Here is a 24,676-nt window from a genome sequence, read left to right as displayed (position 1 = left end):
TTTTTTGTGTGATTTGACCATTGACAAATCTAAGGGTTAGTTTGTTGCTACTATTATGTTGCATTAGTGTTGTGACAATTATTTACAAAATTTAATTTTTAGATATGTATAAGGTGCCATAGAGGGTTAAAACTTATCTAAATAGTTCAATATCTCTTCTCCTTAGATTAACTAGAATATTGGGCCATTAGTAAGTGAAATATTATAATCTTTCGAATGTTTCTTATTACTCTATCTCATAACAACCTTAAGGCTGAGAATTCAAAGGATTAAGATGTGGGAGACCTATAATCAAAGAGGCGAGGTTTTTTTTGTATCACATTAGAACTCATTTCGAGAAATTTGTGCATCTATAGAGTTGAATTTGGTTTGGGACTATGAATATCTTTGAATTCAGGTCAACAAGGTAACAAGAAGCACATTCCCCAATATGGAAGCTTCTTGAGTTTCCAAGTATTTTTAAATAGTAGGCAACAATCAAACCATATATTTTCCAAATGTAAACAAGCTTAATAGAAAAGATTTTGGCCACTAGAATTTAATTTTAAGTATAATCACAAGAAATTTGGAGGACCAGACATTGTGCACAAATTACTCATAAATCAATTCATATTCTTCATTACAAAGCCAAATTACAAGCCACATAAATAATGCTCATGAGATCCAACAGATTCCAAACAAGGAGAACAATGTTGAGAAAATCTCTCAACAAAACTTCAACAACCAACAATGCAATACTACCTATATACTAATGAAAGAATTATTCTAAGTCCCCCCTTTAATGATTACATTACATCATTACAAAAATGACAAACAGGGAAAATTTTAAGAACCACCCTAAATTTATATGTATAATAAATGGGCAAATCCCCATGATATATAGGAAAAATGGAAGGCAATTTTATCAATAATATAATATGTATATATAATTTTATGGTGAATCTCACACCAGATTATATTATATTGTAAAATCATGGTGAATATTTCACTGAATTATAAAATACCGGGATTAATTACAGTTTCTCCGGTGATGTTCCATCCACTCCATGAATCCTTTATTCCCAAACAAGTCATAAAAGGTATAACGAACATACCTTGTAAGATCTTGGCAAATCTTTCACTGAATAATAAAACATTGTGAAGTCTTAGCGAATGTTTTGTTAAAGTATGAAACCATATATGATAATAGGAAAACATATTAATTAAATTGTAATATACTAACATACATGTTAGGAAAAGGAAACATAATTTTCTCTTCCTATAAACAATGTTGCAAGTTTTAGTGGGCATGCTTGTCAATGTTCTTACTGTACACCCTTGCATATCCTTTTATTAGTTTTGATAATATTCCACCACAAGGTTCTTGTATGCGTTGATATTGACCACCAGTTATGTCAAGGTAGGAGAGATTAATCTTTTCGCTACCACTTTTGTCAAGCTATGAGAGATTAACGTTTGCACAAATTTTGTTTTACTTTTCTGTTATAGATCTAACCCATAAATATTATAGATCTGATATGAAAATATAAGACACTGCAAATAAACCCGGAAATAATATGAAATGATTTGCTCTGATACCACTTGTTATAGATCTAACCCGGAAATACTATAGATTTGATATGAAAATATAAGATAATGCAAATAAACCCAGAAATAATATGAAACGATTCTTTATTGATCAAACCCTTAAGGTAGGGAAACACCATACATTCACTCCTTAAGGAAGGAGAACACTCCACAAGCCATATGCCTGTTCATACAATAATCCTTGACAATTCCTTCCATGTGGAGTCTCTAGCCTCTATATAGGCCTCATACATACAATACCATGGGTCATTACCATGGTTCCCTCATACCATCAAACTAATACCATGGGCCCATTACATTATTACTAACTACTTGTGGTCCCTTACACTTTATGGGTTAACCACCTTATTTATTACTATGGCCCATCCCATTATTACATTATTACCTTGGGTACCTCCCTTTGTACCCCATATTATCCCCCCTAGGTATATAACATTCCACCCCCCTTAGCATGTTTCATCCCGAAACATGAGAAGAACACAAATAATAAGATCTACTCAAAAGAGTAGTCCACTGGTACCATGCACGTGCATCTAGCCATCCAAGAGAAAGGTGAACCCTCGATCTCACTGGTGCCTTGCTCGCTTGAGATGGAAGTTGACCGTGGTAGCTCTTCTGTGTTGATGTGTAGTAGGTGGATCTTTGCTCCTCTCTATCTGTCCTGCGGGGGTTGTTGTCTTTGTGGCTTATTGGTTGCCATCTTGTTGGTTATTGTCTTGCAGGGTGATGTGGGTGATGATATGTTGAAGTTTTAACCCACGGTGTATTTTTCTTTAATTCACCCCTTGCTGGAGCCTGACTATTATCTGGTGCATGCTGTGGTTCCTGCTGTGGTGTCTTATCTTCCAATATTACTTCAACCACTGAGCCCTCATCTGATGTATCAGCACCTGTAACCTTTTCTACTTTAGCCTCTGTTTGTGTTTGATTATCGATCATCAAAGGCTCATCATCTGATATGTCAGTCTCTAGAACATCTTCTGCTTCAGCCTCCATGTACTCTACCTGTTTATTGATGGAAATATCCTGTAATGTAATTTTCTTCTTTTTATACCAGAGCTTCAGGAATTTCTTCTGCACATTAATATTGATAGTACCCACAGATTCCATCCAAGGATATCCCAAAACAACATCCATGTTATCCATATCTGAAGTGTAGAAATCACCATGCAACACATACTTATCCATAGAAAACTTCAAATCCTTATAAACTTGAACATCCTCATCATCCACCTATGTGTTTTCAATGTGTTTGGCTGGAACTTGCAATTTTTTTGCCAAATTAACATTGATAAAATTATGCTTGCAACTAGGATTTATAGAAACAATGATCTTCTCCTTCTAAATCAATCCATGAACTTGCAATAAGGAGATACCAGCAGCAAATAACCCTTTAGGTTTCTTGGTTTCCTTCTTTCCTATAAAAATAAAATCTTTGCTAGGCTGTGTGTCTGTTTGTATGAGCTTATCCATGAGATTAGATTTTCAGTCAAATTATTCCATAAGAGCTTTTTTTGAATGTGTCCCAAGTCAGGGGCCTTCCATAGCAACGTTGATGCCCTTGCCACCATTGCCATCTTTCATTGTCCAAGTACATTTTTCCCACACTTAGCTGAGTCTCATCATCATAGACGTAATTCAATTTGAAATATTTCTCCATTTGTGCTAGCCATTTGGCTAGATGTGAACCATCAAATTTATACAAGTCCCTCAAACTATGATCTAGGCCCGCCATCACAAAAAAACATGGCGAAAACTTAAAATGTCACAATTTAGTCAATATTGCTCAGAATCCCTATTATGATCTATTTTTGGAAATGGGACAACCATTCTGCATCTATCCATGTGATAGAAATCCCGATCTAGGCAATGGAATTTCAGATCTGCGCTGCAACTCTCCCGCTGTCACCAAAAATTCTGAAAAAAAGAGCTGATTTTAAATGAGTGATATCTCCCTCATCCAAACTCCGATTCGACTGATTTTTTTTTTTGGAAACGGGTACTTTTTCACAAAGAATTCATATCTGCAATTATATTTTGCAAATCTTGCACCAAGACATCCAGATTTGCGCTGAAAACTCGTTGCCCCAAAAAATTGTCTGCAACACCACTGATTTTTAGATCAGCGATATCTCCTTCATCCGGACTCCGATTCAGCTTATTTTTTTTGAAATCGGGTATTTTTTCACAAAGAGTCTAGATCTACAATTATATTTTGCATATTTCTCACCAAAACATACAGATCTGATCTGTAAACTCGTTGCCCTAGAAAGTTCCTACAAAAATTAAAAAAAATTAAAAAATTCTCCACTTTTTCCCAAGAAAGTGCTTTGATACCACTTGTTATAGATCTAACCCAGAAATAATATAGATATGATATGAAAATATAAGACACTTCAAATAAACCTTGAAATAATATTAAATGATTCGCTCTGATACCACTTGTTATAGATCTAACCCGGAAATACTATAGATCTGATATGAAAATATAAGATAATGCAAATAAACCCATAAATAATATGAAATGATTCTTTATTGATCAAACCCTTAAGGTAGGGAAACACCATACATTCACTCCTTAAGGAAGGAGAACACTCCACAAGCCATATGCCTGTTCATACAATAATCCTTGACAATTCCTTCCATGTGGAGTCTCTAGCCTCTATATAGGCCTCATACATACAATACTATGGGTCATTACCATGGTTCCCTCATACCATCAAACTAATACCATGGGCCCATTACATTATTACTAACTACTTGTGGTCCCTTACACTTTATGGGTTAACCACCTTATTTATTACTATGGCCCATCCAATTATTACATTATTACCTTGGGTACCTCCCTTTGTACCCCATATTATCCCCCCTAGGTATATAACATTTTCTCCCAACTTCTCTTTCCTTGAGTGTTTCCATAACTACCTTGTTGATTCCATATCAAACCAATTTCTGAAATGCCAGCCTAAATGTGACAAAGGACTTTCATGCTGCTACAAATTTGTAGCTTCATTGTAAGGAGACGTTGTTATATTTGCAGGGGCAATTTATAAACACTTTCATTCACTCTCCGGGTAGTTTTTAAGCCATTGACCTTCAGGTAGTTCATCCTTCCATATGATATTTGGTCATTACACTCTATTCTTCAAGAAATATATAAGTTATGAAAGTCATTCTACCATGTCATGAAGTGTTGAATTGAGGGAATCCCATACCCATGAACCTTATCTATGGTCTTATGATGCAATCTTCTATTTTGAGTCATTGTGATAAAGTCCCTCCCCTTCAAGCAGGCTTTATGCAAGTAGGAAAATGAAACAAGGCCCCTTTACTTACCGACCTTCATTTCTCTTACCTGAATAGTTGTATCTTACAAAACCAACAAATGGTTCCTACCTTGAATGATGGATTTTAATAGACCAACAATAAAATATTTATGTAACTCTGATCCCCACCATCTGAACACCTTATAGCCCAGCACGAATGAAGGCATGTTAAGGATTTCTTCATTAGTCTTGGTAAAGATCATTTCAATTGATATTGATCATGGCTTCCACTAAGGGTTACTTGGCTTGGCAATGCAAATTTATCATTAATGCTTCCCATCACTCGACCACCTTCAATCATATTCACTTCAACAATTTCATTTTGATTAGAATTTGTAAAATTTGTATGTGGTTTTTGTGATCAATAAATACTATTTTTTCTTGAATTTCTCCATCATATTCTTAAGTAGCGTTGCCATGTTCATCATCATCACCTAATAGATGATAACATCCTTGAGGTAGACTGAACATGTTTTTAACAACTTTTGTGTCTTTATCACCATGTATTCGAAAAACTTGGCTAAAAGCCTCATCATTGGTAAGAGCATCATAATTGACTAGCCAAATTCCATTGCACCTACATTCCAAATTAATATTAGAGGGAAAGGTCCTTTCAATAGATATGCTAGCAATTTCAACTATTTCAAACCTTTTTACCTCTCTCCGTGGGTTCTTTTCCATTCAATTAATTCTCTCAAACCTTAAATAATTCTTAAAAGGCCCAAACACACTTCTAGGGGTTACAACTTATGAGTAATGTCTAAGAAATTCCAACACTATGTATGGCTATCGTGTTTGCTTCTGTGGTTTGTAAAACTATTTTGTTATGATGGCCATAAAAAATTAACAAGTATATGTTTGTAAGATAGATGAATCTAGGTAAAAAGTGACAAAATGGTATAACCAAATCACAAACAATTATTTAGTCATCCATGCATTAGGATGTGCAGCCACAGATATTCCTTGCTCAAAATCCTTGACATGGTTCTTCATATTTTTATTTCCCTAAAATAAATATAGCCTAGACATTGATAATCCAATTGTAATTGCACAACAAAATATAGTTATCCATACTATTGCTAGGAAACACTTTGGCACATTTTCACTCATTCTCTTGGCATTTATCGATATGCAACAATTCCTTCCAACTTGGAAAGGAAACTCGTCAAATTTCATATATATTTTGTAAAGTGTATGCATGATCTTTGTATGCCTTGGATAGAGTGTAATAGAACTTGGTCAGAATTGTAGGGTGTAAATCCATAGGTTTGTTTCTATTTAGGCTTTCAATTGTTCATAATGCCAACTCTTGATATATTTTCTTAACTCCTGAACACCCTGATTTCCCCAAAATCCATCTTTGAATGGACTCTAAGTGGAGCAATGTTAGCCTTCAGTTGTATCAACTCTAGTTCATGGCCAATTTCAAGTATCTCCTTACACCAATCAACTATTTCCTCCTTTTGTTCAATTAACATTGTAACAACCACTTTCTTCTTCTTCCTTTCATGAGGTATTTAGCCAATAATGTATTGATGCTGGTGAGTTTCATATTTTCTCACTGCAACTCTTATTAAGCATCCATTGAAGTCAACATCACCAATTGCCTTCAGCAAATCCTCTTTACTTTGGCCTCTGTTAACACTAATCTTCTTGGTTAAACTTGCACTCTACCCTATAATTAATGTAGAAGAATCACCTTCAACATCTACATCATATGCTCTTCAACTTTTATATCATTATGTTCTTCAAAACCTGCCTGATTTAACTCCTCATTTGAGGCAGAGTGTTGTAGATGATCATCCCTTGTCACTTTCATTCTTACCCTCACAAGAGCAACATTATTTCCTCGTGCATCATAGAAAAACATTAAATGAACAAGTATTTTAGAATAATAGAGGTTGATGAAGTACATAGCAACAAGGAAATGGAAAATTTTAAGGTAAACATAGGTGACAAGAAACAAAACTTTAGAAGGAGAGAGTTTATGAAATAGTGTTGATCCCTAACTAAAGATTTGTTGTGAGAGAAATGTTTGTAGTGACCTATAGAGTAGTATTGTAAACTGAGTTGAAGAAATGGTGCTTCCATTAATGATGGTTTAGATTTATAATGTTGTAGAGCCTCCAAAATGTATTCAAATTATCATCCACTTTCACCTTTATCACCACCATTTCACTCACATGTCGCAACTCCATAGCCATATAATCTTTCATTAGCCTCCATTTTCATGATTACATTCGGTTACCTTTGTGTTTTCCAAAATTTAATGATTTCTAGTATTATAAGTGAATTAAATGGTTAAAACTTAGAGAAAAGGCATATACTTGCTCATACTTAAAAGTGGCTTGAGTTTCATGACATGTATAGGTCATTTGGAAGCTTCCAAGGCACCCTTATGTGGCCTCATGCTCAAATTCGAATTCCCTTCAAGATATGGAAGAAGATTTGGATAAAGGTCAAAGAGGATATGTGTCTCATCATTAACTATTTGAGTTATAACTCTACGAGATTTCCTATGGATCTAGGGAGAGAATAATGGACCTCCATTAATGAGGTGGCTTCTTATGTTTTTGTATAAATAGGAGAGCCTCCTCCTTTCAAAGGCATGTGTAAAGTTGGGGAAATGCTCATGTTTTGAATATAGAATTTGGATTTGGCACCATGCTCATGAGTGATGTTCACTTTGATTTGGTTATGCTTGCATTTGGAGCCTCTCAACTTTCCATCCCTCATGCTTTCAAATTGGCCACCTATAATGTGTGAGATTTATTGATTTTCATAGATTAAGATTTATTGTTTTTCATAGATTAAGATTTATTGCTTTCATAGATTAAGATTTATTTCTTTCATATCTTTTCCTGTGTGAGAGGTTAAGAGTGATTGTTTTCATTTGCTTTCATATCTAGAGGTTATGAATGATTTTTTTTTCTTTCATTTTATCTCATGTGGTTTTGATTATTCATTTCATAGGATCTTGATTTGATAATGTACACATGATCCCATAGAGTATATTTCATTTCATGCAATTTGATTTCTGAAAGAGTGGTGTTTTTTTCAATTCCTACAAGTGTGGTAGATCAAGATTTCAATTTCTACAAGTGTGATAGATTAAGATTTCAATTGCACACACTGTACTATAATTTCTTTTGAATTGATAGTTGAATTAGAATAGGTGAATTTTGTTTTTCATTATTTGGTTTCATAGTTAGATTGATCTAAACTGGAAGTTAATTTCTAGCATATACAGTGCATGCATGCTTCACAAGTTTTATGAAACCCCCAGGTTGACAATTAAATGATAGGTGATTAATTTGCCTCAACATTTTGGTGCCATTGCCAGGGAAGTGTGCATAGGAACTAGCTTTCAGTCTAAAGTTCATTTTTCAGTTTTTTCTAGATGCATGATTAAGGCATGTAGATTCATAAATAATTTAGTTTCATATCATTTTTATAAAAAATATACATAAAAAGAAACCTTCAATCACCTACCACCCCCACCATATCACGTGGTGCAGTAAGAGCCACACATCCACATCATGAATTCTTCTTTTTACAAGTAGGAGAGATGACAAAGGAGGATGAAGAAATGGATGGAGATCCTTTTGGATTTACCATTCAAGAAACTAATGTCAATTTTGAAATGAAGAACATCCCTCCCTTTGTACTTCCTAACTTCAAAGGTGTGAGATCAGAAGACCCAGAAACTTTTCTTATAGAATTTGAAATCATTTGTAGATCTTATGGCTACTCATTACACATTCAAAATTTTAATTGTTTCCAACATTGAAGGATAAAGCTCTTAGATGGTTCGTGATGTTGAAAATGCAACAAGATGATGGAGCTTAGTGAAAATAAGTCGCCTTCACTAAGTGGGCCCGCAGGCTATTTTTGGTGCAAAGTCTATTTTTAAACTATGTCTATTTTTAGACATATGGATCATGGTCTATGAGTTGCAGGATGCTATTTGTGGATGATTGGTCATGCTGGTAAAAATAGATGGACTTCTATTTTAAGACATATGGGCGGAGTTTATTTCTAAACTGCCAGTCTAAATATAGAACAGTCGAATATTATTAGCTCTTAATAATATTTGGACTATAAACATTATCTTATTGTCTTAGAGCACTTCAGTTCGAGCTACGGATGTGGCACATGCAACTACCAGAAGGAAATACGCTTTTCTTATGGGTCAGTTGAGCTATTGCATGAAGGACTTCAATTAGAACTCAATTGATTGAGTTTGGTGGAGTTGATTGAGGAGTTGATGGAGTTGTGTTCAGTTTGACTTGGTTGAACTAGTTGTATTTAGTCTAACTGCAGAATACACTAGTGATGAGTGACGTGAATTAATTGTTAATTAATTCACTAATTATTAACCCATAAAGCAACTAAAGAATACATCAGTTAACTTAGTGCATGGACAGCTCAGTGGAGACAGGTGTTAGAGGTTGAGATTGCTATCAGTTGTGACTATAGTTGTGCATGAGATTTGCACAACCAGTGATGGAGATTGCCAATGAGGATTGTGCAGTAAAAGACAAGGAAAATGAGCTTGGATCATTCAATATTCTTGCTTTGGATTATGCAATAGAGGTAGGCAGACATCGGAGGAGATTTGAACCTGTGACTTGATTCAAATCTGAGCTAGTTTGTGTGTAGCAGGTGGAGATAGTACTGAGTACTTGTGAGGAGTATTGTGCTATGTATTGTTACATGTTCTCTATCATTATAATATACAGATAGTTGGGGGTTTTCAACTGTATGCTTTCCCCGGTTACATACTGTGTTAATGTGCGCATGCGATTGATGTTTCATTGTTTTTAATTCCACAAAATTGATGATCAACGTAGAGGAGGTTATGTATTATGCATGCATTCCGCAATAGTGTATAATCAAGATAATCTCTGTGAATAAGTGTTATATTATTGAAAATTTCTACATGGTATCGGAGCGGAGTTGATCATCAGATCTATTATTCAGAAAGTGTTTACATTTTATTTCTTCAGGCAGAGTCTGTAATCGGGCCAGGTAGCCTCTGGATTCATCCTTCTTTTGGAAGGTGAGATATCTGGTAAAAGCCCATATAGTCAATCTCTGTATGAGAAATACTTTGTTCACACGAATTTTAGATCAAAAGCGGTTGAGTTTTGAGCTGGTGGAATTCAAATTTGCTGCAGTGTTTTTCTGGTGTCAAAGTTGAAATGTCTTTCAACGGATTGCGATTAGAGTATGCTCTTGAGGGTAGCTCAAATTATATTTCATGGAAATACAGGATGGAGGTGGTGTTAGATGACAATGGGCTGAAGGAGTTCATACAGGCTAAGGTCCCAAAGCCTACCGATGCTGCTCACGTTGAGGTTTGGCAAAAGAAGACAACAAAGTGTCGAATGATTCTGTTGGAGGGCGTGAAGGATCACATTGTATCCAGCCTGCATGGAAAGGCTTCTCCATACTTGATGTGGAAAGTGTTGGCAGATTTATTCCAAAGCAAGAGTGACCAGAGGAAGTTGGCACTTAAGGATAAACTCAGAAACATTAAGTGTGAGAAAGGAGACAGTATGCCCAAGTATCTCACAAAGTTCACTCAATGCCGGGATGAGCTGGGAAGTGTGGGGGTGACTGTCGATGATGAGGACTTGGTGAGCTTGGCTCTCCTTGGTCTTCCGAAGAGTTGGAATTCCTATCAGGACTCTGTCAATGGTCAGGAGAAATTGCTAGGATGGGAGAGACTTTGGTAAGATCTTGTGCAGGAGGAGATTAGGCGGAATACCAAGGACGGATCTTCATCAAAGGCATCTGATGAAGAAAATTGCGCTTTTGTTGCCAAAGCAAAGAAGGCGAAGAAAAAGAAAGCTTCTCATTCCGGTGCCAAAGGCAAGAAGCAAGACATGTCCAAGGCGAAGTGCTTTCATTGTCACTAGCATGGACATTATGCCACAAATTTTCCGCAGAAGAAGAAAAATAAGCAAGCTGCTAGATCTGCAGCGGGAGAGGCCTTAGCCTCGCAGTTTGAGCTGGATTTTTCATTGATCGCATGCTTGCTATCAAGTGTGATTGGATCGGTATGGTTCTTGGATAGTGGTGTGTCTTTTCACATGACAGGAGATCGAGATTTGTTTTCTGATCTGGATGAGAAAGATCTTGGAGTGCACATCGAGATGGGCGATGATGGTAGATACAGTGCAACCGGTATCAGTACCATTTCCTTTGAGAGGGAGTTTGGTAAACCCTTCGTATTGAAGGAAGTGATGCATGTTCAAGGATTGAAGAATAATCTTATCTCTGTGGTGATGTTAGAAGACAAGGGATATGATGTTGTTTTCAGCGAGGGAAAGGCTTTCTTGTGCAGTAAGACAATTGGAGAAACCCAAAAGATAGGGGTTCGAGTTAGGAACCTTTATCAATTGCATGTAGATGGCTATGCAGCAATGGCATGCAAGGCAGAAGGATTGGTGAGCTGGGATGATGGCGAGCTGTGGCACAAGAGATTGGGCCACGTTCACCATGGAGCCTTAAAGATACTCCAATAGATTTCTACTGGGCTTCCTAAAGGCACTCTTGCACAGTCAGATCAGTGAAAGGGGTGTACTTTGGGAAAATTTGTGAAAGCCACCTTTCACGAGAAGGATAGTTGCACCACGACGATCCTTGAGAGAATTCACAAAGACGTGTGTGGACCTTTCTCAGTAGCTTCAACAGCAAAGCACAGGTACTATGTGATCTTTGTTGATGATTTCTCTCGAAAGTGCTGGATCTTCTTCATGCAGAAGAAGAGCGAGACATACTCAAAGTTCTGTGAGTTCAAAGCACTGGTCAAGAAGGAATCGGGTAAGAAGGTGAAGGCTCTTATGAGAAAAAATGGTGGTGAATTCATCTCTGGCGAGTTCAAGGACTTCTGTAGTGCAGAAGTGATTCAAAGAGAGCTCATAGCTCCCCATAAACCACAGTAGAACGAGGTTCCTGAGCGGAAGAACAGAACGATCGTGGGTGCTGCATGGGTGATGTTGCATGATCAGGGCCTACCCCTTCACTTGTGGGCGGAGGCATGCAATACTGCAGTATATGTGCAGAACCGTTGTCCTCACAGGATACTTGGCATGAGTACACCCGAGGAGGCTTATTCTGGTAAGAGGCCTGATATTTCCCATTTGAGGATTTTTGGTTCTAACATTTACATGCATGTGACGATGGATGCTAGGAAGAAGCTAGAGCCGACTGCAGAGGTTGGGATATTTGTGGGGTACATTGATATGCCCCACAACTATCGTGTGTATTTTCCAAATAGTTGCAACACTGTTGTGCAACGGGATATCAAATTTCAGGAGGAGAAAGCCATGAAGTGTTTGCTTGAGAGGGAGCCACACTTGCATGCAAATGAGGAGCTATTAGTTCCTAAGGATGAGCTTTAGGACGTGGATCAGCCACAAGATGAAGTTCATGGAGTGGAAGAGACCACTCATGCAGCGCCAACCATCAGAGGGCAAAAGCGCACTACAGAAGCTGAGCGACTGGCTCAATGTGCAGAGAAGGTTGTAGGACCACCTACAGTACTGCGCAGACAGAGAAAGTCACCTGATCGGTACACTAGATACATGGCTCTTGTGAGCAAGTGTGTCGTGACTGAGCCATCCTCTTTTGAGGAAGATCTAGAGGATCCCGCATGGGTAGATGCCATGGTGGAAGAGTATGATTCGATTGTCAGAAATAGTGCATGGGAGATTGTCCCAAGACCGGAGGGGAAATCAATGGTGGGTTCGAGATGGATCTACAAAGTGAAGCAGGCATCTGACGGGAGTGTGGAGAAGTACAAGGCAAGATTTGTTTCATGAGGCTTCTCACAGATAGAGGGGATCGATTACGAGGATACCTTTGCACCTGTCGCAAGGTATTCTTCCATACGAACGATTCTTTCTCTCTCAACGCAGATGGGGTGGCACATTCATCAGATGGATGTGAAGACTGCGTTCCTCAATGGAGTCATTGAGGAGGAGGTGTACATAGAGCAGCCCGAAGGTTTCGAGATCTTCAGCAGCGAGTCACATGTGTGCAGGCTCAAGAGAGCACTGTATGGGCTGAAACAAGCACCACGTGCTTGGTCTACACGGATAGACAATTATTTCACCGGACTTGGATTCTCCAAGAGTGAGGCGGATCCTAACCTATACCAGATTGTGGTGGAGGGTAAGTTGCTTATCATTGTACTTTATGTAGATGATTTGATTTTGACAGGTGATGAGCTGTTGATACTTTCATGCAAGGAGGATCTTCCTAGGGAGTTTGAGATGAAGGACTTGGGCCTCCTTCATTATTTCCTGGGATTGGAAATTTGGCAGCGCAGTGATGGACTATTTGTTTCTCAGAGTAAGTATGCTCAGGAGATACTGGAGAAGTTCAACATGCATGGCTGCAAGCCTATTGATACTCCTCTTCCTGGAGGTTAGAGGAAGGAGGATGCTACTTCAGCGGAGGTAGTGGATGCCACTGTTTATCGACAGTTGGTGGGGTCACTTATGTATCTGGTCAATACACAACCCGATATATGCTGTGCTGTTAACCAACTTTCACAAACTATGGTTAAGCCAACCAAGCTCTTCTGGAAGGCAGGCAAGCATGTATTGCGTTATCTTAGAGGCACATCGGGATATGGATTGTGGTACAGACAGGAGGATGAGGTGAAGCTATGTGGCTTCACGGATGCAGATTGGGCAGGGAGTCCAACGGACAGAAAGAGCACACCTGGAGGGATCTTCAGTATCAGGTCGACAACAGTTTCTTGGTACAGCAGGAAGTAGAGATCCGTGGCACTCAGTTCAACAGAGGCCGAGTATATGGCAGCAAGTTTGGCTGCATGCGAGGCTATATGGATGAGGAAGATCCTGGTCGGGTTGTTCGGTTCATACTTGGAGCCTACTGTGATTTATTGTGATAACCAGAGTTGCATTAAACTCTCGGCTAATCCAATATTTCATGATAGATCTAAGCACATTGACATCAGGTACCATCATATCAGAGATTGTGTGCAGCAGAATCATGTTACTTTCATACATTCCAATGGAGGATCAGGATGCTGATATCTTGATGAAGGCACTCACCAAGAGAAAATTCGAATACCACCGAGGCAGGATAGGGGTTGCAGATAATCCATATCTTGTTGAGAGGGAGTGTTGAAAATGCAACAAGATGATGGAGCTTAGTGAAAAGAAGTCACCTTCACTAAGTGGGCCCGCAGGCTATTTTTGGCACAAAGTCTATTTTTAGACATATGGATCATGGTCTATGAGTTGCAGGATGCTATTTGTGGATGATTGGTCATGTTGGTAAAAATAGATGGACTTCTATTTTTAGACATATGGGCGGAGTTTATCTATAGACTGCCAATCTAAATATAGAAGAGTCGAATATTATTAGCTCTTAATAATATTTGGACTATAAACATTATCTTATCCTCTTGGAGCACTTCAGTTCGAGCTACGGATGTGGCACATGTAGCTGCCAGAAGGAAATACAATTTTCTTATGGGTCAGTTGAGCTATTGCTTGATGGACTTCAGTTAGAACTCAAGTGATTGAGTTTGGTGGAGTTAATTGAGGAGTTGATGGAGTTGTGTTCAGTTTGACTTGGTTGAACTAGTTGTATTTAGTCTAACTGCAGAATACACAAGTGATGAGTGATGTGAATTAATTGTTAATTAATTCACTAATTATTAACTCATAAATCAACTAAAGAATACATCAGTTAACTTAGTGCATGGACAGCTCAGTGGAGACAGGTGTTAGAGGTTGAGATTGCTATCAGTTGTGACTATAGTTGTGCATGAGATTTGCACAATCAATGATGGATATTTCCAATGAGGATTTCGCAATACAAGCCAAGGAAAATGAGCTTGGATCATTCACTATTCTTGCTTTGGATTGCGCAGTAGAGGCAGCCAGACAACGGAGGAGATTTGAACCTGTGACTTGATTCAGATCTGAGCTAGTTTGTGTGTAGCAGGTGGAGATAGTATTGAGTACTTGTGAGGAGTATTGTGCTATGTATTGTTACATGTTCTCTATCATTATAATATACAGATAGTTGGGGGTTTTCAGCTGTATGCTTTTCCCAGTTACATCTGTGTTAATGTGCACATGCGATTGATGTTTCATTGTTTTTAATTCCGCAAAATTGATGATAAATGTAGAGGAGGTTATGTATTATGCATGCATTCCACAATAGAGTATAATCAGGATAATCTGTGTGAATAAGTTTTATATTATTCAAAATTTCTATACGTGACTTTAGGAACAAATTCCATAAGGACATGGGATGATATGAAAATGCTATTTTTGGAAAAATATAAAAATCATTAAAAACACCATGACCTTAGAAATGAAGTCTTTAAGATGAATAAAAAAGAGGATGAAAATCTTGAAGACCTAGTGGAGATATTTACTTATAATATCCAAAAATATAAAATGCATAATTTAGGATCAGGCATATTAAAAGCTCTCCTACTAAATGCTATAAAGGATGAATGGATTGATCTTGTTAACCTGGTGGGAAAAGGAGATGATTATCAATTGTCATTTCAAGAGATTTGTGAACTATGCAAGAACATACCAAGAGGAAAAGTAAAGTATGGAATATCTCCTCAAGATCTAGTTATGACAAGGGAAAGTAAGTTGACAATAGGATTGGTAAGTCAAACTGAACTTAACAATTTGCTAAATGTACTTGGTAATTTAAATGAACAAATTGAGATGCTAAGAATGAAAAACAAGCAAAATGTTGAAAATGTTGCTTTGCATGAATGTCCACTTAATAACATTAAAATTTGTAAAAATTGTGCAGGATCACATGCTACTAAAGATTGACCATCATTAGCAGGGTTAAAGGCAGTTTACCAAGGAGAAAATCAAATGTTGGAACAAACTTGTTATGGGACTCCAAAAAGATCATGGCAACCTCATCAACCTACTGCCATTGAAGAACAACAACCAAAAGAAGAAGATTCAGATAAGGTCCAAGAATCATGGATGCCCATCAATAAAGAGGAGTTGCTGGAACCTAAGATTGAAAAGTTTCATGCCTGCCTTTCACCAGATTGTATGAATGGAGACCACATATATGAGGACTTGCATGGCATGATAGAAAGACAAGATTATATTGAATCTTGGTTCAAGACAGTCGCTAGATCCCAGTATTCCATTCTTCAGTATATTCTGGCATCATCTCAATGAAGACAGTTGGTCTCTCATACACTGGTGCGTATCAAAGAATATATTTCAAACTTGCATGTGAGTATATCTATCATTTTGTTACACACATGGATCCATTGGAACCATTCATATACTTAAAAATAAAAAAAATTCAAGTAGATAAATTAGGAAAAATAAAATCAAACTTGATTGCATTTTTTTTAAGTTTTTAGAATTTAAAATATTTTAGTTTTTTATTTATTTTCTTGCATTTTTTTTCATTAACATCATAAATATTTTCAATAAAAAATTTATGTTTTGATTTTAAATGATTAAAAATAAAAAAATCATGTTAGATTTTTAATAAAAAAAAATAACATAAAAAATCATGTTTTTGAATAAGGGAAATGCAAATTTTTAAATAAAAAATATCAATTCTTTTTTTAAGAGAATTGAGAAATTGACTATTTAGGCTCTCATACGACCTGTAAAAAAAAAAAAAAAAATTGCGTTGGCTTAGTATAGAAATTCAAAATCAATCATAATAAAAAATTCATATATAAATCTTGCTTCAAATTGCTGCACATTTATTCCTTTTTTGAGGAGCCGCAGAAACAAATCATTTCTGTAGCCAAGCCTGATTTGATTCTGCATCAATCACTATCCAACTCCTGGAAAAAATTTTCCTATAAGAACTATGTTTGCAAAAAAATATTGAACTTATCAGTGACACTCCACTTGTGACCATGTTGAAAGAATTCAAACAGTTGAAGAAAGAATATCCTGATAGGAGCATCATAGGTGAAAACTTGAAGGATCCATCTAAAAAAAAACATGATATGTAAGCCAATCTTGACACACTATGGCATGAACCTTATGTAGAGGGTTATTCAACCCTGGGTGGATATTCTTCAAAAGTTGTGCATCCAAATGATTATCCAAGATAGCTGTGTTTTCATTTTTTTCTTCACACACCTAGGGATGATCCAAATAGTATCTAGATCGCTGTGTTTTCATTTTTATTCTTCATACACCCGGGGATGATCCAAATGGCTATAAGCTGAAGCCAGACTTACCCTTGCAGACTTCCACTCATCCTCATCCATGCTTGGCGGTGGACATGAAAAATCCAGCAAGTAATTTTTTTTACATGAGCATTTGCGAGAATGCGTAAGAGCTCTAAAACATCATTTTTTAAACACGATATTTGGACCAATTAAAATGAATTTGAGAAGTCCAAAATGTGATTTTTTCTTAGAACGGGGTCAACTATAAAACCCGGGAATTATTTTCTCAAATTCGTAACAGATTGGGAGATATTTGGGGTTCTTTGGAGCCTCATTTGCCAAATTTCGTGAAAAAAACAGGTTTTTAATTAATGAACAAAAACAGTTGCTGCCATTCGATTTTCTCCTGCAAACAATCTGCCAAGAATCAGGGAGGCCGATGGAGTGAAAGAAGTTAGATCCGGCCAAGATGCACGCACCACTTGTTGGCTATTAGTTGAGGGATTTCCACCATCAAATGAGGATACAAACACTATCCTTAGCTTTGATTTTATTTTTCAGTTGGCATTTAATACAAGCTATGACTTTCAGCTCATCAAATATTTGTTGTTATTCTTGTACCAACATCTGTTTCTCCAAAATTTGAATGCCAACCATGCCAATCAATCTCTCAGTATGAATCATAGAGACCACTTTCGAAACATACATCAACATTTTGTTCTGCAGCTGCACTTTTCAGAAGTAAATCTGAAGGCACTCTTGCAGAAGTTCAATAAAGCTGAGATCAAATCCTTATTTGGTGGAAGGTGCTGGTATAAAATTCAGATGTAAATTCTCTCATTGAAACAATGGGGAATATATATATATATATATTAAATGGGGCTAGAGCCTAATGATCAGTATGTAGTACGAAGCTTTGAAGGATTTGCTTGATTCAAATACAGTTGTTCCTTCCAAAAATGCCAAACATTCTTATACAAGAGAATTCCTATTATCTTTCAGTGAATTGGACAGTTGCAATAAGCAGCCAAGTGGGCTTGATTCTCTGATTCTGAGAAATAATGTCGTGGAAGGAGTAAATACTGCACCATCATCTTCAACAAGAGGCTTGATTCATAGAGACAGTGATGGAGAAATATGTAAAGAGGCATCAAAGTGTACAAAGATATTTCGAGAGAGTGTATAAAGTAGTGAAGGAACTCTTTGCATTGGATCGAAACATGGAAGTAGTTCGTGACAATGATTGAACTTTTGATAGAGATGGGAAAGATAGGACCTATTGTGGCAATTTGAGATCGCTATCAAGGCCCTTGTAGATTCCAGGTAGATGAAGGATGTGCAGATCTGATGGAAAGCTACAGAAACTGCACAATTCTGTAGCTGAACCACAATTCTGTAGCCGAACCACAATTCTACAGCTGAAACACAATTATGTAGCCAAACAAAAATTTTGCAGCTGAAAAACAATTATGCAGCTATGTATTTAACTCAATGATCAAGTTGTCAAAAATTCATTCTGATCAAAAACTCATGGTCAACATGCCACATCATCTTCCTACTTCATCCCTCACATCAACATCATGTTCCCATGCCACACTTAAGCATGACAATTTTCACTATTTCACCCAAAATTCAAATCATCCTAACTTTCTCATATGACATTGGATTTTGACGATTCAAGCGTACTTGGAAAGATATCAATGAAATCTACACAATGAGAAAGAATTTAGAAGAATTTAAAATAGTGAAAGAATGAAGAAATTGTTGATAAGACATGATAGGTAACGTGAGGCACTAGTCTCGAAACATGTAAAAATTCATTTGATTTTATTTCGTGAATTTGTTTTATTAGTACCAATTCTCAGTTTTTTTGTGTAAATGTCATAAATATATAGATGAATCACCTCTCTCTTTTAATAATCTTACATTTCATTGTAGAAAAAGTACTAAGTTTTTGCAGGTTCCAGGAAGATAAACAGATGGACACAAACAAACAATGTCTCTCAAAGACCATATTTCTTTCAAAAGAACATCATCAGAGCAACATCAAAGATGAAATATCCAAGAATTGGCACATGGTTTTGGATAAATAATGTCGAATTAGATCCATCACACCATTTGGAAGCCTTTCAGGTACCAGTATTACCATTGTATTCCTACTTATTAAGGAAATAAAATCTTCATCTCATCTTCCTTCGCAATCATTTTTCTGCCTCGCTTTCACTAAACTTTAAACCTAGCAATAAAACCATTCAACTCCCCTACAAATCTGATTCATTCCATTTTTCCTTTTCTTTTTCAAATAAACCTTGATCCACTGCAAAAAATTTCATCCATAGTCCTTCAAAATTATTGTTTTATGCTCGCGTTAGATGATGGAGGATTCATTAAGGCCTCCCTTCTAACAAGTCTTGGCCTATCGACATCAGCACATTATCTAGGTTCAAGGATAGAATCTTTATTAGTACCTTGAGGTTTGTATGCATCAATTACAAGTTCTCTCGCCAACAATCATGGGAATACATCAATGTCCCTTGATCGTTGGATCTTGCAAGTGGCTCGACATCAGATCATCCATTCACACTTTGCAAGATGTACTTAGGTACCTTGGCACTCGTTGAAATTAATGGCGAGTTTGCCTCGCATTGGTTAACGACATTCATTATTGGTTAGTGATCCAATGACTTCTCTTCATGCTCGACAACAACTGATTAATTCGCATGACTAAAATTGTATCATCGAGTTTTGTAGCAAGTGAAGACTACATTTCAGCATTTTGTAGCAGATCCAACATATTTAGTAGCAACAATAAAGAATCCACTCTCACCACCTCATCCATCATTTATGCAACCAAGAAACAGATGAAATTCTACATTCTATTCCATGATCCAGTAGTAGTTACAACTTCTCTACATATGTAGAGTTGTCCACTTCCTAGGTAAGTAAAGGTATGTTTTTTTCTAGCTTTCAATCATAGAATTCCTTGAATACTGAAATTATATTTTTTTGGAAAATACTTCACCATATTTCCTTTCTCAATTGAAAAAAAATCGTAAACACCTTTAGTTTGGGGGGAAGGGAAATCCATTTATTATCACATCCATATCGCTTCATTCCATCTAACATACTTGTCCTAACCAATTATGATTGCAATATGGTTCAAAATTTATGTGATTTGCAAATAAATGCCTAAATGATGAGCATATTATATGGCTGATGTAAATATGCATTCTTAAACATGTTCAATGAATCTTGCTACAACAAAAAGAAACAAGGTATTGAAACACAAGAACCAATACCAATTAAGATTTGGTTGTCACACAAGAACCAACCAAACATGTTGCAATTCAATGTATGACAAGGAATACTTTGCAAAATGAAATAAAATTGTCAAATACTATCAAATGCAAAGTTTAAGGACATATGATATAAGTCAAGCTCATTCAAAAACAAATCATGATTAAACAATGCAATAGATTGCATGAGGACATGCAATAATGTCGGTTGGGGGATATGTAGAGCCTCAAAAATGTATTCAAATTATCATCCACTTTCACCTTTATCGCCACCATTTCACTCACATGTCACAACTCCATAGCCATATAATCTTTCATTAGCCTCATGATTACATGGGGTTACCTTTGTGTTTTCCAAAATTGAATGATTTCTAGTATTATAAGTGAATTAAATTGTTAAAACTTAGAAAAAAGGCATATACTTGCTAATATTTAAAAGTGGCTTGAGTTTCATGACATGTGTAGGTCATTTGGAAGCTCCCAAGGCACCCTTATGTGGCCTCCAATGCTTAGATTCCCTTCAAGATATGGAAGAAGATTTGGATAAAGGTCAAAGAGGATATGTGTCTCATCATTACTTATTTGAGTTGTAACTCTATGAGATTTTCTACAGATCTAGGGAGAGAATAATGGACCTCCATTAATGAGGTAGCTTCTTATGTTTTTGTATAAATAGGAGAGCCTCCTCCTTTCAAAGGCATGTGTAAAGTTGGGGAAATGATCATGTTTTGAATAGAGAACTTGGATTTGGCACCATTCTCATGAGCGATGTTCACTTTGATTTGGTTATGCTTACATTTGGATCCTCTCAACTTTCCATCCCTCATTCTTTTAGATTGGCCACCTATAATGTGCGAGATTTATTGTTTTTCATAGATTAAGATTTATTGTTTTTCATAGATTAAGATTTATTTATTTCATAGATTAAGATTTATTTATTTCATATATTTTCCTGTGTAAGAGGTTAAGAGTGTTTTTTTTTATCTCATGTGGTTTTGATTATTCATTTCATAGGATCCTGATTTGGTAATGTACACATGATCCCTTAGAGTAGATTTCATTTCATGCAATTTGATTCCTGAAAGGGTGGTTTTATTTTCAATTCCTACAAGTGTGGTAGATGAAGATTTCAATTCCTGCAAGTGTGAGAAATTAATATTTCAATTCCATGCACTGTACTATAATTTCTTTTGAATTGATTGTTGAATTACAATAGGTGAATTTGGTTTGTCGTTATTTGGTTTCATAGTTAGATTGATCTAAATTGGAAGTTAATTTCTAGCATATATAATGCACGCATGCTTCGCAAGTTTTATGAAACCCCTGGGTTGACGATTAAATGATAGGTAATTAATTTGCCTCAACAAATGCTCCACTGGAAATCTTGATTGATGAGTCCCAAGAATAAATATACATTGTATGAAATTCTGAGAGTGATCTATTAAGACGTATTGTAAACTGAGTTGCCACAATGGTGCTTCCATGAATTATAGATTAAATGTATAACATTCCATTGGAAATTTGAGTGGTGAATGGTCATCGACATGAATTTCATATGCAGAATGATGATATATGTGTCTAGGATTGATTTTATTATTATCTAGGGGCTCTTAGTTCCTCCTAGCCAATGCTTGTGCTTCTAAAATGTTTAATGGCAATTGCAGATTGATTTGATTAATGGTCATTTTGAACATAGTTGAATAAGTTACTCCTTTGCATTATATATTGAAAACTTAGGGTGGGTCATGGAAAGCATTGAAAGGTAAGCATTACCTATTCATGTCTAATAAAATGCACAAGGGAAAAGAAGCATTGGGCTTTATATGGACTTGAGGTTATGCATATTGGAACATCATTTACTATAGACGTTCTTCAGAAATCAACCTCACTTTTAGATGTGATAGGTAATATGTAAATCAAAACTGAACCTTGTTGGACTAAACATTTGATGGTTCTTAATGTCTAAGGATTTGAAGTGTCTTTACATACTGGCTTCCCTCCTCTAGTTTATCACCTGCTCCAGAATCACAAACTCATAAGGCATTGATTACAATTGAATAGAACCAATGAGAACTTGAAAATAGTATCAATGGAGTTGCAATAATAAAAAAACATAATTAGGTCACTATATCAGGATAATAAATTAAGCATGCAATAATTCTTGCGAGAACGATCTCCATTATAGTAGGAACGAATGGGGATCATGACGTCAAATACAAAAAGATTCAAAGCAATGATCAACAAGAGGCGTTGCTTAAGAATAATATATTACCCCAAAAACAACACCTTGCATTTAATTTCAAATGTATTACAATGAACAACAGAGGAACTGCCAACATAAAATCCCAAGAATCAAATACATGCATAACCCAGCAGGGACTTCTATGTTTTGGCAGCAGAGTAATGAAAAATAATCCAGACTGAAAAAAATGTTATCTTTTGATGAATGACATATCACAACAACTGTGTAGGAATTAAAACAAAGCATGCACAATCACCACATTATCAAACATAAATTCCCATTGAAAAATCAGAGTAGCTGATCAATAGCAAAAAACTCTCAATTTTGGAATCTGCACCAAAAAAACAAGCACAAGAATTTGAGATGATGACTAGACATAGAAAAATCGTGGCTGCTATGAAATAACAGAGATGCATAAATAATGTTACCTTATTCGACCAATAATACTCAAAACAAAAAGTACATTCTAGCATTTCTGAAAGAGTTGACTTGGAATGTACATGCAGATGAAGGTTTCTCATCAAAACACCATTACTATTTGATAAGCCACCACAGTTATAGAAGACTTTCAATCCTAATCTTCGACACTTGACCTAATGAAAAACTGAGCTAATTAAATCATATTACTTGATGCCATCCATGACACAACAACAAAAGTTTTATATTCTACCATTTTTGAGAGAGCCCAACTAATATGTATATGGAAATGAAAAATTTTACATTGAGAAAGAAATTATTACTAATTCAAAACATGCCAACTTTTTACCTGACACTCAATCATGATGTTCAAAACTCGAGTTAATGGAAACATCCTAATGCATCATGCCCACCATTCACAAAAGCTTTTACATCCTCCTAATTCAAGGAGAGATTAGTTGGAATATAGTATATGCAAATGAAAGTTCACCAAGGTATAGAATCAGTTACTCATATGTTTCACAATCCCAGTTTGGAAAACTCCCATTATTCTTTTCAACAATTCCAACTGAAAACAATCTCTAGCAATGTGAGACTGCACTCACTATAATTTGGACTACATTGAACATGAGTTGGTTGAAAGGCCTTGCATTTGGTGGTCACACAAAAATTTGAGCATTCAAGAGTCAAATATCATGAAGAAAAACTTAACCCATGTTCATCATTTAGATACTATGATTCCATTGAATAATACCCTCTCATGTTAAGACAATTAAGACCAGAAGACTATTAAATCAAAAGCTAAACAATATTGTAAGCAGGGTCTTACCTAATCAGTGTAAGAGGGGTCTTGTTATCACTCCCACTGGGGTTCACCTACCCAAGTGACATGTTCACCTCTCGTGGACTGGAATGCCTCCACAAGGGGTCTCTTATTGTTTACGGGACCAACTGTTACAATTCCTGTGCAATTTTGGAAAAATAGATACCACCCAGTCATGGTATATTTTACAATCCTCAGGCACATCACATCACGTCTCACAACCTTAATCCAAAAATCCTTGCACTTTTTTCTTCACCCCATAAAACTCCATAACAAATAATCTATACACTTGTTTGGAATAATTGAATCCAATAGTAATTGGATCAAATACTCCACTTATTGCTTTTTGTTTTTGGCTCTCAAAATTGTCTCTATATACTTTTCATTCCTCTGTCCTATAGACTAAATGAGATCTTGATTCTATAGACTCAATAAACTCAACATGTAGCTTCCTAATTGTGTAAGTCCCAATCGACCTAATATACTGACTAATACTAATATAATTCAAAACAGTAAGAGTAGCCAACTAGTCAAATGAAACACAGAAAGCGTGTGTAAAGTGGTAAATTCAGTGATCCACCAATCAAACCCTGTGTGAATACCTACTCAAGTTATGTCAATTCTATCTATAAATCATGGATAGGGTGGTAAATTCATTCTATAAAGTGTGTGTACAATAAATGTAACAATAGCACTTTCTTTATATTTATTCCAACCTAAGTCTTTATTCCTACTGTTCCTATTACTTAGTCCTAACCAATAGAAGAGACTCTAAATAACTTCTCAGGAAAATGAAGG

Source organism: Pinus tabuliformis, chromosome Q, assembly GCF_031772625.1.
Source record: "Pinus tabuliformis cultivar Carrire ecotype Pingquan chromosome Q, CPIR1, whole genome shotgun sequence".
Lineage (NCBI taxonomy): Eukaryota > Viridiplantae > Streptophyta > Pinopsida > Pinales > Pinaceae > Pinus > Pinus tabuliformis.
This window is presented reverse-complemented; position numbering follows the sequence as displayed.